The sequence below is a fragment of the Gracilinanus agilis genome, chromosome 2 (assembly GCF_016433145.1).
Source record: "Gracilinanus agilis isolate LMUSP501 chromosome 2, AgileGrace, whole genome shotgun sequence".
NCBI lineage: Eukaryota > Metazoa > Chordata > Mammalia > Didelphimorphia > Didelphidae > Gracilinanus > Gracilinanus agilis.
Window position 1 is genome coordinate 620,264,236 of NC_058131.1, and position 14,062 is coordinate 620,278,297.

Sequence of the window (14,062 nt, forward strand, 5' to 3'; positions counted from 1 at the left end):
AACAAATGAATGGGGGAATAATATTTATTAAGTACTTACAATGTGAAAAACCTTGGGGATGTAAATATAAAAGTATAATGATGTAGTTGGTCAAACAAATCAATTAAATTCCTCTAACATAAATAAATATATAAATAACATAAAAGATAAAATACTAGGGCCACTTCTTTAACAAAGCAGGGATATGTCTTGATCGAATCAAATTAATCAAAAGCATTTCAACTAAGTGGAAGGGAAAGGCCTTAATTTAAATATCTCTGATGAACTATTGGATGAACTGGAAGAAATAGTCCAGGAAGAGTTTTCAGATTGGCCAAGAAAATTTTGTCACACTGTAAAGGTCATGTTTAAAATATCAAGCCAGTCTGGGTTCCAGCAGAAGCCATGTGAAAGAAATACTTAAAGTTGGGGAGAAGTATCTCAACTTTAACCTCAGCCTAGGTCTTCTTCCTGCCCCTTCTTGGCAAGAGGTGGGTCTTGCACACTTCAGAGGCCCAGAGGACTTCCCATCAACATCATAACAAAATCCAGAGAACAGCTGGCAGCAGTAGCTAAATAAGACGCCAAAGACAAGACTGCACACAGATTCACAGCTCCACAAGAAGCTCAGGGAAAAAAAACTCTACACTTGCCTAAAGGGAACATCTTGAATCACAAAGGGGAGAAAAAGACAAGCAACAAAAATCTGTGAGTTACCCCTTTGCCATATGTCTTCTGTAAACTTGAGCCTACTTTGCCCTAGATTTTGTATGTACTGGTGGAAGAATATGTCACAGACTTTTGAGAGAGAGATTCTGCAACAATCATCCTCATTCAAACACCTTAATAAATGTTCCTTTCTGAAAGCTAATTGAATCTGACAAAGTAATTAATAATCAACCCACCATGGTCATAGTGGGAAGCACCATAGTGAGGACTTTGAATTTTATAATATTATCACAACAACCTACTACTCCCATGGCTACCCCTAGAGTTTTGAGGAAATGGAGTCACTAAGCTCTGGGAACTGGATTCATCAGGACCAGTTGGATAGTGACTTCAATATGTGCTACAAAAGCAAGACAAGTCCTGATCTCGAGAAGAGGAGACAACATATGTAGATTTCTAGTACAAGTAATGTGAAACATCCTCATGAGTCCTTAAAACATCTGCCTAAGGTCTGTAGGCAAAATTTAAACCCAGGTTTTCTGATTCCAAATCCTTTTTCTTCTGGTCCATACTCATAATGGAGTGATCATGATAAATACTTGCAAAAAAGGCCAACATGAAAATAATTGTAGCTTAAATGCCAATGTCTCTTGTGGAAGATGAAACAATAGAGAAATCCCGTGATGACCTCAGTGAGGCCCTCAAAATGGAATCAAAATAAACTCCTACTCAGGATAAAGATGGGAATAGGCAAGATTGGTAGAAAATGATTTTGGAAAATATAGATCAAGTAAAAAATAAATGAAGGTAAAGACAGATTCGTCATTTATATATCATAAAAATTGATGTAATTGATAAGTGTATATTAAGCACCTAATATGTGCCAGGAATTGTGCTAGATATTGGGGATATAAAAATAATAGCAAAAGTTGATCTGTTGTGCTTATAGGTATACATATAAGCACATATCAAATATTGTTTAGTTATTTTCAGCTATTTCTGAGAAAATTAGAGGTTTTCTTGGCAAAGATACTGGAGTGGTTTGCCATTTCCTTCTTGAGCTCATTTTAAAGAAGAGGAAACTGAGGCAAATAGGGTTAAGTGATTGGCCCAGGGTCACATAGCTAGTGAGTATCTGAGGCTGAATTTGAACCCAGGTCTTCCTGACTCTAAGGCCCAGCACTCTCTCCACTGCATCACCTCACTGTCTCCATATAAAATATGTATAATCTCAGACATTATTATTAGCAAAAAAAAAAAGAGAAAAAAAGGATGACTGAGAAAACATTAGCAACTCTTTTAGCAAAAAGCCTATTACATATACTGTATGAGAATTTATACACAACAAAGTAATGTTTTATGAGAATGATAGAAGGGAACAGGCAAGTTTCTGTAAGCATTTTTCTACAGTGAACTACATATTAAACAATTTACCATCACACAATTTTAACTGAAAAGATAAGGAAATACAAGATTCCATTATATTTATTGCTTGTCAACTATTTAATAAATATCAATCTGGTAAAGTAAAAAGCTTCCTTAAAAGCTTTCCTGTATCAAGATGTCTTCCATAAATATAGCAAAATTATATAAGATTCCTTGAAAGATAAAACAACAGAGGCAACCTTAGCTGACCAGTGAATCATAAAACAAGAAGATATGTGCTTGATAAAAGTGCTCTCTACTGCCAAGGAAGAGATCCAATTCAGAGTCTACATCGAAGGATTCCCTAAAGATGGTAACCTTCATTTCCTAAGGTACTGAAATTGAAGTTCATTCAAAGGGCAGTGGAGAAGGGCCCAGTGGATATGAGTAGGCTGTAACACATTACAATGTAGTAATTACAAAAAAATGGGTTAAAGCTGAAGCCTCAAAACACATGGTCCACAACTCTCCCAAGTATGGCCCAAAGTAGATTAAAATGTAATTGGTAAATGTCTAACAAAATAAATAAAAATTCATTTAAACATAAGTAATGCTAATGTACATTTTTAAGTCAATATGTGGCCTCCAGGGATCCTATGTATGGTTTAGTGGCCCCCATTTTTTTGTTTTTTAAATCCTTACCTTCCATCTTGGACTCATTACTGTGTATTGGCTCCAAGGCAAAAGAGTAGTAAAAGTAGGCAATGGAGGTCAAATGACTTGCCCAGAGTCACACATGGGAAGTACCTGAGGCCAGATTTGAACCTAGGACCTCCTGTCTCTAGGCCTGAGTGGCCCCCATTTCTATTGATACCTCTGATACAAAAAATAAGATAACAAACATAAATGAAAAAAAAAAAACACCTATAGCTAAGTATCTACTCCATTCCCAATATATACAAATACCAGTTCTAAGGCAGAAGGACAGAAAGGGCTAGGCATTTTGGGTTAGGTGACTAGGGTCACACAGCTAGGAAGTATCTGAGACCGTATTTGAACCTAAGATTTTCCCTCATTAGGCCTGACTCTCTAGCCACTGAGCCACCTAGCAGTCCTAGATAATTCCTTTATATATATATATATATATACTTGAAGTTTAGTTTGTTTCATATTTTATTTGTTATTGCATAATGTAATAATCCAGACATACTTCTTATGTGATATGAGCTAATTCCATTTAATAATCAAAAATACTCCACTCTTCTCATATTGATCAAGGATTTATCATGTCTGGTATATACTTTGATTCATTTTAGAAGTTTGAGCTCTTGGCCTCCACATTAATTGGAATGGGTACAATTGATTATAACAATCATCTTTAGTTCCTTAGGTAATTTAAAATAAGTAAAATAAAATTTTAAAATTTAACTGGCTATTGATTTTTGTTTTCATTAGGGTCAACAAATAACTACACAAACTCCTACTCCAATTCCTCACTGTAGTTTAGAGGTGACATTGGGTTCTTAAAAGTTATGCCACCAAAGCCAGACCCTGGTAGATCTTACCATCCTGAAAAAATGATTCCCAAGAACTAGCCTGCTTAAGAACAGAGACACTTATCTCCCATGGGTCAGCCACGTGATGATAAATTATACAGACATGAATTGGTTAAAAGAATTAAACACACTTATAGTATATATATGAAAGGATACAAGTTGGAAGTTAGGTAAGCTTCAGAGCACCTTGAGAAATCAAATCCCTGTACCAGAAAGCAGTATGTGAGAGGAAAGGGGACGTGAGCCCTGAAAGGGAGTTATGCTTTCCCCATTTTCATTGTGATCTCTGAAAGGTCCTAAGGTTTAGACATCCTATTAGCATTAGTAGCAATGTACACTAATCATCAGTGGCTGATGTCAGCATCTACAAAAGAAACTGGGAGACAAGATGGCGATAGTCTAGATATAATCATGAACAGGCAGTTTTAGGATTGTATAAGGGAATCAAATCTTGGAACCTAGCAATTATCTGCACTTAAAGGGAATTTCATGAGGAGTCCACAAAGGGAGAAAAGGATTCATATAAGTGAGTTTATGCTTTGGCCACATGTGCTCACTAAGTTTGAGTCTGTTCTCCACAGAGAGCTTATATATGAAAGGATAGAACATATCCCAGACATTTGGGAAGCTGTTTCTTTTTTTTTTTTTTTTAAACCCTTGTACTTCGGTATATTGTCTCATAGGTGGAAGATTGGTAAGGGTGGGCAATGGGGGTCAAGTGACTTGCCCAGGGTCACACAGCTGGGAAGTGTCTGAGGCCGGGTTTGAACCTAGGACCTCCTGTCTCTAGGCCTGACTCTCACTCCACTGAGCTACCCAGCTGCCCCCCTGGGGAGCTGTTTCTTAACAACTGTTAAGTAAATATCTCTTTTCTAGAAGCTAATCAACTCAGACTGATTAAGAATTAATGGGAAGCAAGTCAGATGGGGCCTCTTGAGCCACAATATCAGGAGAAAAAAACTAACAGAACCCTGAAGGAAGTACCAATTGACCATCCTCTAGGATACCATTCTGCCAGAGAAATGATGAAGCATACTTGATAGGAACCTACTGGAGACTGACTAGTTGTGTGGCCACTATGGGAAAGAACTTGTGAATAGCCTATGTGCTCCATTGGTACCTTGTAATGTCAAGAGAAAGTGAGGAAGAAATCAAGCATGTTGGGTGGATCGGCTGTGTTAAATTCATGGGAGGATGTTAATTGATCTGTCTCCCAAGATGAATGGATTGCAATTATTATCAATGGAGAGAAAATTCATATCCACAGTTACAGATCCATTTAATTAAGGCATAAAATGTATTATTAAGGCAAAAAAAGTACTGCTTTTAAGTATGTAGTTCTTCGGAAACACATACTAAAACACCTTATAAGTGAGGCTACCAGAATAAAACTTGAACATAGTATTTGCCTTATAGGCACAATATCAGAGCACCATCCAAAATCTGGTCTGGAGTTTGATCTCATGAATAAAATCTCTATCATCTTAACATAATGTTTCTATAGCATCTTCACATGTGCCCAATTAGGTCACCTCATCTTAAGCCAAAAATAGAGTAACTTTTTGCCAGAAATTTTTACTTTAAAAGATTAAGGAAGCATCTTCCAAGGATCATACCAATGTCATATCCATATCGTCCCTTTTTCCATTTTGCCAAATCTGGCAACACATGGCTTGGGGGAAGACTCATTCGATGTTTGACCCATAAAGGGTTCTCAGTAATTTGCCAAATGCCTCCATTTCCCAATGATATCTCATCCCTGACATAAATCAACTAGAATCAAGTTAACTGAGTCCCATGATAGCACTGCAATCTGCTTGTAAGTTATTGCCAGGATGCTGGTGCTGGCAGCACACTGTGTATGCCTATGTTCACTAGTTAGCAATACAGCCTCAGGACAATCACCATTGGAACAGCTCATTTCCCACCCTAAATTTACCCACTCATGAAGATTCTTCTGCAAGATAAAGTTGCAAAAGGACCTGCCTTTCCCCTCCTGCTTCTCTTTCTCCTCTTTATTACTCCTCTTTTCATTTTACATATTTTCTTCATTATCTTCCAAATGCTCTACTTCTACTCCAGGCTTTTCAAATTTTCAAACTCAGCATCTAACTGAGAGAAATTTGTTAAACATTTTGCATTTTTTATTGGAAAAAATAAAACTTTGATGGTACTTTTCTCTTTTATCAACTTAGTCCTTCAGTGGATTGGATATTGTCAATCAGCACCCACATTTCAGCCAATCCGCCTTCTTAATCTGTGCAGTTCTTGTCCTTATCTTGTCATAAATCTTCCATAGAAGATTGACTCGACACCCTACAGTCCTCCATGTACCTTTTTAACAGAACAATGCAACATTCAGTCTGTTCAGATGTTATCCATCATTCTTTTTTTTATCCATCACTCTTGCTTGAAGTCCAGGCCACCTCCTTTTCTGAATCAAGTATACAATAATGAAAAATAATTCATACATTCAAATCTTACTGATTTCTGCTCATGACTATTTCATAAAATTCAAATGAGATAATGTCATCCAATTACTTTAATCTAAACCATAGATTCATGGAATTTTTAAACTAAGAGATCAGTTAGAAACCAGGTTTAAAGTGGTTTAAAAGATGAGGGAAATCAGAAATAAATGGTTTGATAACACAGGGAAGGAATGATGAGGAAAGAAGGAAAGAAGCTTAGGAATCATCTATTCTCTTTACATAATGGAAAACTGAGGGCAGGAGAAAGTGATTTGTTGAAAGTCATACAGATAATTAGAGTCCAAACTAGTCTTTCAGATTTTGACTTACTAAAGCGAGCTTACTAGACTTGTTTAATAAACTATACTTTTTTTTTTTTTTTTTTTTTTTTTGCCTTAGCTTTCTCATTGACCAAGAGAAAATAAGGGAAGGTGCCTGAGGGTTGGTAATTGAAATCAGACCTCTGCTGCCTGCAAGAGTTTATCAGAGTGACAGCTGATCACAGCAGGAAAAGTTACTGAACATTACAGGGAAAGGGGAAAGCAAACAACACTTGTGGGAAGGAGATATGGGGCCTCTCTGACAGCTCGGGAAACAAATAGCAGAGACAGCAAAATCCCTAAAGAAGATAAAAAAAAAAAGGCAACATATGGCCCCAGAGCACTGAGGTTCCCAGAACTGAAAGGTCAGGTCCAGGGAACAGGAATATTAGCCAGAGAGTTTAACCTTCCCGCACAGGTGCCTCAACTACCTTTTATGTTTCTCTAGAAAGTTAGGTCAGAAAGCTCCAGCTGGCTCTCTGCATGGTGCAGTTCATTTTGCTAACAAATGTATTTTTTTTTCTAATTTGGGAGTCGATATATTTATTGACTTTGATTTTTCATTTCTCTGATGTTTTTGCTTCAAAGATTTAGAATACACATTTTCATTTTTATTGAAAAAATTTGTTTAGATCCACCACACAGATCCTAGGATACTTCTCACTTACCCACAATGTTAAAAAAAATGAGTCAGTAATTATGATTAATTGGACATGAAACCTTAGTAGTTTTCCAGTACAACATAAGCTCCTAGTGGGCAGGAACACTTTTTCATTTTGACTTTGTATCTCCAGCATCTAACACAGTATACTTTACACTTGACTGCTACTTAATAAATGCTTGTTAGATTAATTTGGACTGGATTGGGCTTTCTTTTCTAAAAAGAAAGACTATGTGTATACTTTAGGAGTTGGAAACAGGGACAGTAAGGTAGCATAGTGAATAGAGGCCTGGAGTTGGTGGTCATGGGTTCAAATCTGACCCTGGACACTTCCTAGCTATGTGACCCTGGGAAAGTTATTTAATCCCAATTGTCTACTCCTTACCATATTTAATATCATTCTAAGAAAGAAAGGGTTTAGAAAAACAAATTTAAAAAAGACAATAACAATTTGTTCAATGTTTCCAATCTGAATTTCATTGCCTTTTAAAGTATACTAATTAAAGTATACTAAAGTATACTGATACTGAAGTGTCAGTAACCTTTGGACCAAAATTATACCCTAAATTGACACAGATTGTATTAATTTGGGAGGTCTCTCAACAATCATTTTCTTTTGACTCATTTTTCTCCCACCCCAATAGTTCCCTAAGGAACATTAGAACTGTGGCTAGGTATCCCCCCCTCCCCAAATGGTAAAGAGCCATTAGCTTCTACATAGCAAAACTATAGACTAATTAATATAGTACAGATTATACCACCTGACATAAAATGCAAATGACTCATACTCAAATCCATTAATGAGCCAAATCAGCTCTCCTCTAATCAAAGACCTCATTTTAGAGAATTCATGTCAGATCTGTTTCTATAATTCTTAGTAAATATTTCAGGGTCATAAAATATTGACTATAAGAAAGCATCTATTTATTCTCCCCCACCCAAAAAAAGCACAAAGACACACCCCATACCCATAAACAAACAATTCCCATTCCGTTTCTAGTGAGCTTCACCTCCCCAGGAACTTAAAGCCTTCCAGATTTACAACACTAGCTCATATGATGTCCTTAGCTGCCTCCCCCCATAAAGGGAAAAAGACATAGTTTGTTAGAGTTAAGTGACTTCCTTCTTCAAATAAGCTCCACCTTCTTTAGTAGTTCTTCCTACTTATAGCCTTACCTTTGGGTTGAAGTCTGTCCCCCCTCAACTTTTAAAAAAGGGGGATATCACTTAGGGCCAATAGAGAATTAATCCTTCCCCTAAATTCTTCACTGTCCACATAACTCACAGTACAGTAAAGGACAAGGGCCAGATTCATTCCTCTATTCAGTGGTTCCCAAACTTTTTTGGCCTACTGCCCCCTTTCCAGAAAAAAATATTACTTAGCCCCCTGGAAATTAATTTTTTTATTTTAATAGCAATTAATAGGAAAGATAAATGCACCTGTGGCCATCACCGCTTTCTTAGATCGCTGCAGCACCCACCAGGGGGCAGTAGCGCCCACTTTGGGAAATCACTGCTCTATATCATGGCTTTGTCCCTTGCTACTCCTCAGCTCACCTCCTGCTTGGTCCAATATCTCCTCCATGGATCCAGGATGCTTAGTTCCCACTTCACCACTGCTTCTGCCTCTTCAACTGTCACCTCAGAAGTCATGTGATTCCCTGGAAATAGAGTCTGAATTTCTTTGGCCTCTTTCCTCTATGCATCTCTCATCTCTGATTCTCTTTTATTTCTGTTCTTACTTTTAAAGGCCAAGTATAAGGGTTTATACAACTCAGGTATGAACTAGTCATGGCAATTAATGATCTATGATAAATAACTTGCATCTATTTTTTTCTCTCCTATATAGTCATGAGTTATCTGTTCCAGTCAGATTGTAAGTTTCTCTTGAGCAAAAGACTGTTTTACTTTTATATTGTTGTTTCCAAAGTCTAGTATAGAACTTCACATGTTGGAGGAAATGATAGTCAATAATATCAAACACTGCAGAGAGGTGTTTCATTTTAAGGGATAAGCAATGAGAAATAGGCATTAGATTTAGAAAGTTTGAGAGATAAGTGGTAACCTTGGAAAGCAGTCCCATTCAGAAGGTGAATGACTGGAAATGGCACCTTTGGAAGTCAAATTACAAGGGGTTGAAAAGTGATTTCAAATGTGAGTTCTTTGAGGTTAGGGATTATTTTTGCTTTTCCCTGTATCTCTACTGCTTCCCAGTGCCTACATTTAGTCAATGATTAATGCATTCTTGTTGACTTCTGGGAGGGTGAGAAAGTAGAGGCAAAGTATAGATGGCTTTTTTTAGGCATTTGACTTTGAGAGGAAAGAGCCATATAAGAAGATAGCTTGAGGGAATAGCAAGGTCAAGTGAAAGGTTTTAAGCATGTGAAATCCCTGGGCATGTTTGTAATCTGCAGTAGTCAAAGAGAGACCAAAGATAAGAGAAAGGAAGAAATTTAGAAGGGGCAAACTGTCAAAGGAAAAGGGAAGAGATAGGATAAAGGGCACAAGATATGACGTAAGAAGGGCCATCTCTTCCTCTGAAAAAAGAGTAAAAGAAAAAAGGACAAGATAATATATTGAAGGGATTTAAAGTATAGAAATAGGGAGAAGATGCTCACAACAGTTGTCTCATATTTTCTTGGTGAGGTCTGAAGCAAGGTGCTGGATTGAAAGAGATATCAAATAGTGGTGATGCCAATATCTTGAGAATAAAGATTTGAAACAATCTTTGTAGGAAGTTTAATAATGTGTTCATTGGAGAAAATGAAAAAGTTAATGATTCGTTTCCATTTGTTACAGGAGTTCTTAACCTTTTTTTATGCCAACAAGCACATTGGCAATCTAGTACAGCCCATGGACCTTTTCTCAGAATGATGTTTCTAAATAATCGGAGGCAATGGTAATTTTCAGTTGGAGGTTAATGTAAATAATTATACAATTTTTTCCCATCCAAGTTCCTGGAACCCCTGAAATCTGTCCATGGGCCCTAGATCTAATCTATACACCCCTGTAAACCTCTGATCTGATGCAAGATATATATATATATATATATATATATATATAAACTAGGTTCCTGCAAGATATATATGTATATATATCTATATATATCTTGCAGGAACCTAGTTTTTCATATGCTGTCTCCCCCATTAGAAGTTCCTTGAGGAAAGAGATTGTTTTTGTTTTGTTTTGTTTTGTCCTTTGGATGGGGGAGGGGAAGTCTTTTTATTCCCATCACTCTTACAATGCCTGGCACATAGCAAATGATCAATTTAATGCTGGTTGACTGAAAGGTGATACTAGATAGCATAAATTTGAAAATGATCTGAAAATTATTTCTTCTAGCTACATTCAACAATATGCAGATAATAACAGAATAAATAGAAGCAGAGAAAGCATATGGTGGGAGTAATATAGGATGAGGTTTGGAAAAGGATAAATGGTGACAGGGGATTCCAGGAAAGATGATTATTGTCAAAATGAGCAAGCTAACTTTAGGGTTATGATTATAAAGAAAGGAAGTGAAGGTAGATGAGGGATGACGAGAAAAGTTGGAAGGATAACAGGTTATTTATTGTCTGATAGCTGAATTTCATGGTTCTGAATCATGGAGGTTGAACATTTATAGGTGATGGGCATGACCATTCAATTTATGGGGCTGAGATTGAGTAAAAGCATCGAGATCACAGCTTTTCATAGAACAAAAAAATTTAGGACTAAAAAGACCTTAACATTCACCTAATCCCTCTAGGCTCATATTATATAGTTATTTCAATCTGGTTTAATGACTAGAGATGTTTCATAAAGAAAGACATACCTCCATATTGTTGTTTTCAGTCATTTAATTATATCTAAGTATTTTTGACTTCATCTACAGTTTTCTGAGCAAAGATTCTGGAGTGCTTGTCATTTCCTTTTCCAGTAGATTAAGTAAACAGAGGTTAAAGGACATGCCAATAGTCATAGAGCTAGTAAGTATCAGGCCAGATTTGAATTCAGGTCTTCCTGATTATAAACCCAGCATTATATCCACTGAGCCTCCATTCCTTCATAATCCTGTTCAGATTTACCCACAGGATAAGCCTTAATATTGGGTCATAGATTCACCTTTTCTGATGTTTTTGGCTCCTCACTTAATACTGAAAGATAAAAAGACCTCTGGAGAAGGACCAAGTGTAGGAAGAGAATGATTTATATCTTTCCTCTCAACACTGAAGTCACCAAGTGTGTGAGGGAGAGTGGCATCCCTCTCCAATACAGCTGTGAAAACATAGTATCCCCCTAGCCTCACTCACGCCTCACAGAAAAAAGGCCAGTTTTCAAAATGAGACTTGTCAGAGCAAAGACATGTCACATGATCAACTCATCAACAGCCATCTCTTTTCATTCCATCAAAATCATGGTCAAACTTGAAATATGCATTTAGAAGGTCATCATGAAAAGTTATTTTTAAACCTCATAAGAGAGAAACCTTTTCCTGCACACAGTACCCCCAAGAATGAATAGAGTTTTCAGCTGGGCCAACTATCTGGTGTTAACAGTGAATGATCAATTCAGTGTCTATAGGCTACACTTCTCCCAAAATACCACAGATCACTTCTCTAGAAGAGCAGATCCTGGTTTTACTTGTCAGGGTCTATAGAAGTTATGGAATTCTCATTAATTCTAGCAGCTGCTATGTGATGAGTCCAAATGGACTGGAAATGGACCAGGCAAGGGCCTAAAAAAGACACCCAACAGAAATTTATCAGGGATTTGTTAAATCTAAGTTATATAAAATGATGTTGGGTAGAATGGGAAAATAAAAGAGAGTTTAAGACATGATCCGAGTCCTCAAAAGCTTATAGTCTAGTGAAGGAGACAGAAAATATGCACTTGAGAACTAGGCAGCACTACTAATCAGACAAGTATGAGTATTAGTAATAATAGTATTTGAGAGTGGAAAGGGAATTTAAGAGCTAACCTAATCCAACAATTCTCAGACTTTTTGATCCCAAGGATTTCCTTTACCCTCTTAAAATTATTCAGGACCGCCCCAAAGTCTTTCTTTATATGGTTTATATAAATAGTGTCTTAATATTAAGAAAATAGTATTGACTTCACAGACTCCCTGAAAGGATCTTGGGGACCTCCAGGTTCCACAGACCACATCTTGAAAATTCCTAACCTAATCCAACCTTCTTACTTTAAAAAGGAGGAACCTGGGACCCAGAAAATTAAGGTAGTAAGTGAAAGAGTTGGGATTCCAACCAGGTGAGAGAAATTGCAGTGGGTCGAAGGTCACCAGAGAAGACTAGTGTAGGAGGTGTATCTAGAGCAGAGCCAAGAAAGAAACTGTGTAAAGATACTCTAATAAGCAGTTCCAAGGATTTAATATGGCTGTGGACTTATGGGATCAATAGTAGCAGACAGAATGAGATGATCATTATGGCTAGTGAGGTTAGAAGGGCTAGGAATTGTGGAGATGGATGAGAGGAAGGACAAACTAGAGCTAAGGAATCTTGTAGAACACCACCCTTCCCCCCACCCCAAACCAATAAACAAGCCAGAGGGTCATCTTCCCAGGAGATATAGACTAAAGGGAGGCTAATCCAACATCCTTTCATTTCAAATGTACCATACTATCAGCACCTGAAGCAACATTTTCAAATACAAAGGACAACAATAGAGAACATAGATCTGCAGGGGATGAGATGATTCATCTGAATTTCCTGGGATCATAAACATAAGTCTCATAGTCCAGCCCCTTTCCCACAAAGGGAGAAGCAGGGTGAACAATTGAGTCTCTGACCTAAGAACTGGAGAGTAACTAGGAGCCCCATTTCTTCCTTTATTTAACTTTGTTCTTTGTCTCAGAGCTCAGATGGGATGGTAATACATGCCATACTCTAACCGTATCTCTTCCTCTTCCTCTTCCCCAATGGGAACCAGGTGAGTATTCAAAGATGATTTCATTAGTTCAGTCTCTGAGCTTTTCCTCAAGCTGCTCCCCATACCTGGAAGGCTTTTTCAATTCTCCCCTGACTATCCAGATCATACTTTTTCAATAAACCTCGGTGTAATTTACACCTCTTCCATGAACCCTTTCCTATATATTCTAACCCACACTGATCTCTGACCTTCGCTGTGAGAAATTATACTTTCTTTTTTTTCCTTGAGGCTGCATGGTATGGTGACCAGTGTGTTGGACTTGGAATTGGAAATATCTAGGCTTAAACCCCAACTTGAGAAAGCCACTTAACCTCTCTGAGCCTTCTTTTTCATGTCTCCATCATCCTCTGCCTTGACTATTCATTAGGGAGAACCAGGTAGCTACTTCTTCTCCTATGTACAAGCTACCAACCCAGGAGTAAAGAGATTCTTCCTAAAATCCTCTTCTCTTTTTCCCAGATCATTTATTTAACTCTGGAATAATCCCTGTGGCAGACCTGAGGTGACCGATGAAGGTGAATACCTCAAATATGTCTCACCCAACTATAATCAATCTCAGTAAAGGACTCCACTAACCCTTGCCTAGACAGACCACGAGGTAGGGCACGGGTTTAATTTATGATCTTGTTCTTTTCTACTTCTCAGAAACTGATAGGCAAATCAACATTGTGATTGCTGCTGTGAAAGGAAAGCTATCATTCCACTCAGAATCCCTGTAAATTTGAGTCATAGGCTGCCAAAGGTCTGAAGAGGCCATCTCTGCTCTCTTATAACCATCCATCACAGCTCTGTTACTGTCCAAAGAATCACTGAGCATGTATTGAAGAATGACTATGTGTCACACCCTGGTAAAAACCATCTCAGCAGACAGGCAGAACCAGGTTGAGGGTAACCAAGAGATTTCAAACCTGTCAGTGAGTTAGGTGGATGTCTATCCCAAGCATGTGAAGACCTCCCCAAGAGAATAGGCAGATGAAAACAATTTGTTTCAGTTGTCATGAAGCCAGATCAAGCAAGCAGTGTGGAGTGCTTAGAGCTTGGTCAGACATCAAAGATGCCACAGTTGTCCACTGCATCCCAAACCATCAACAGTAGTCCGAACTTTTGTCTTGC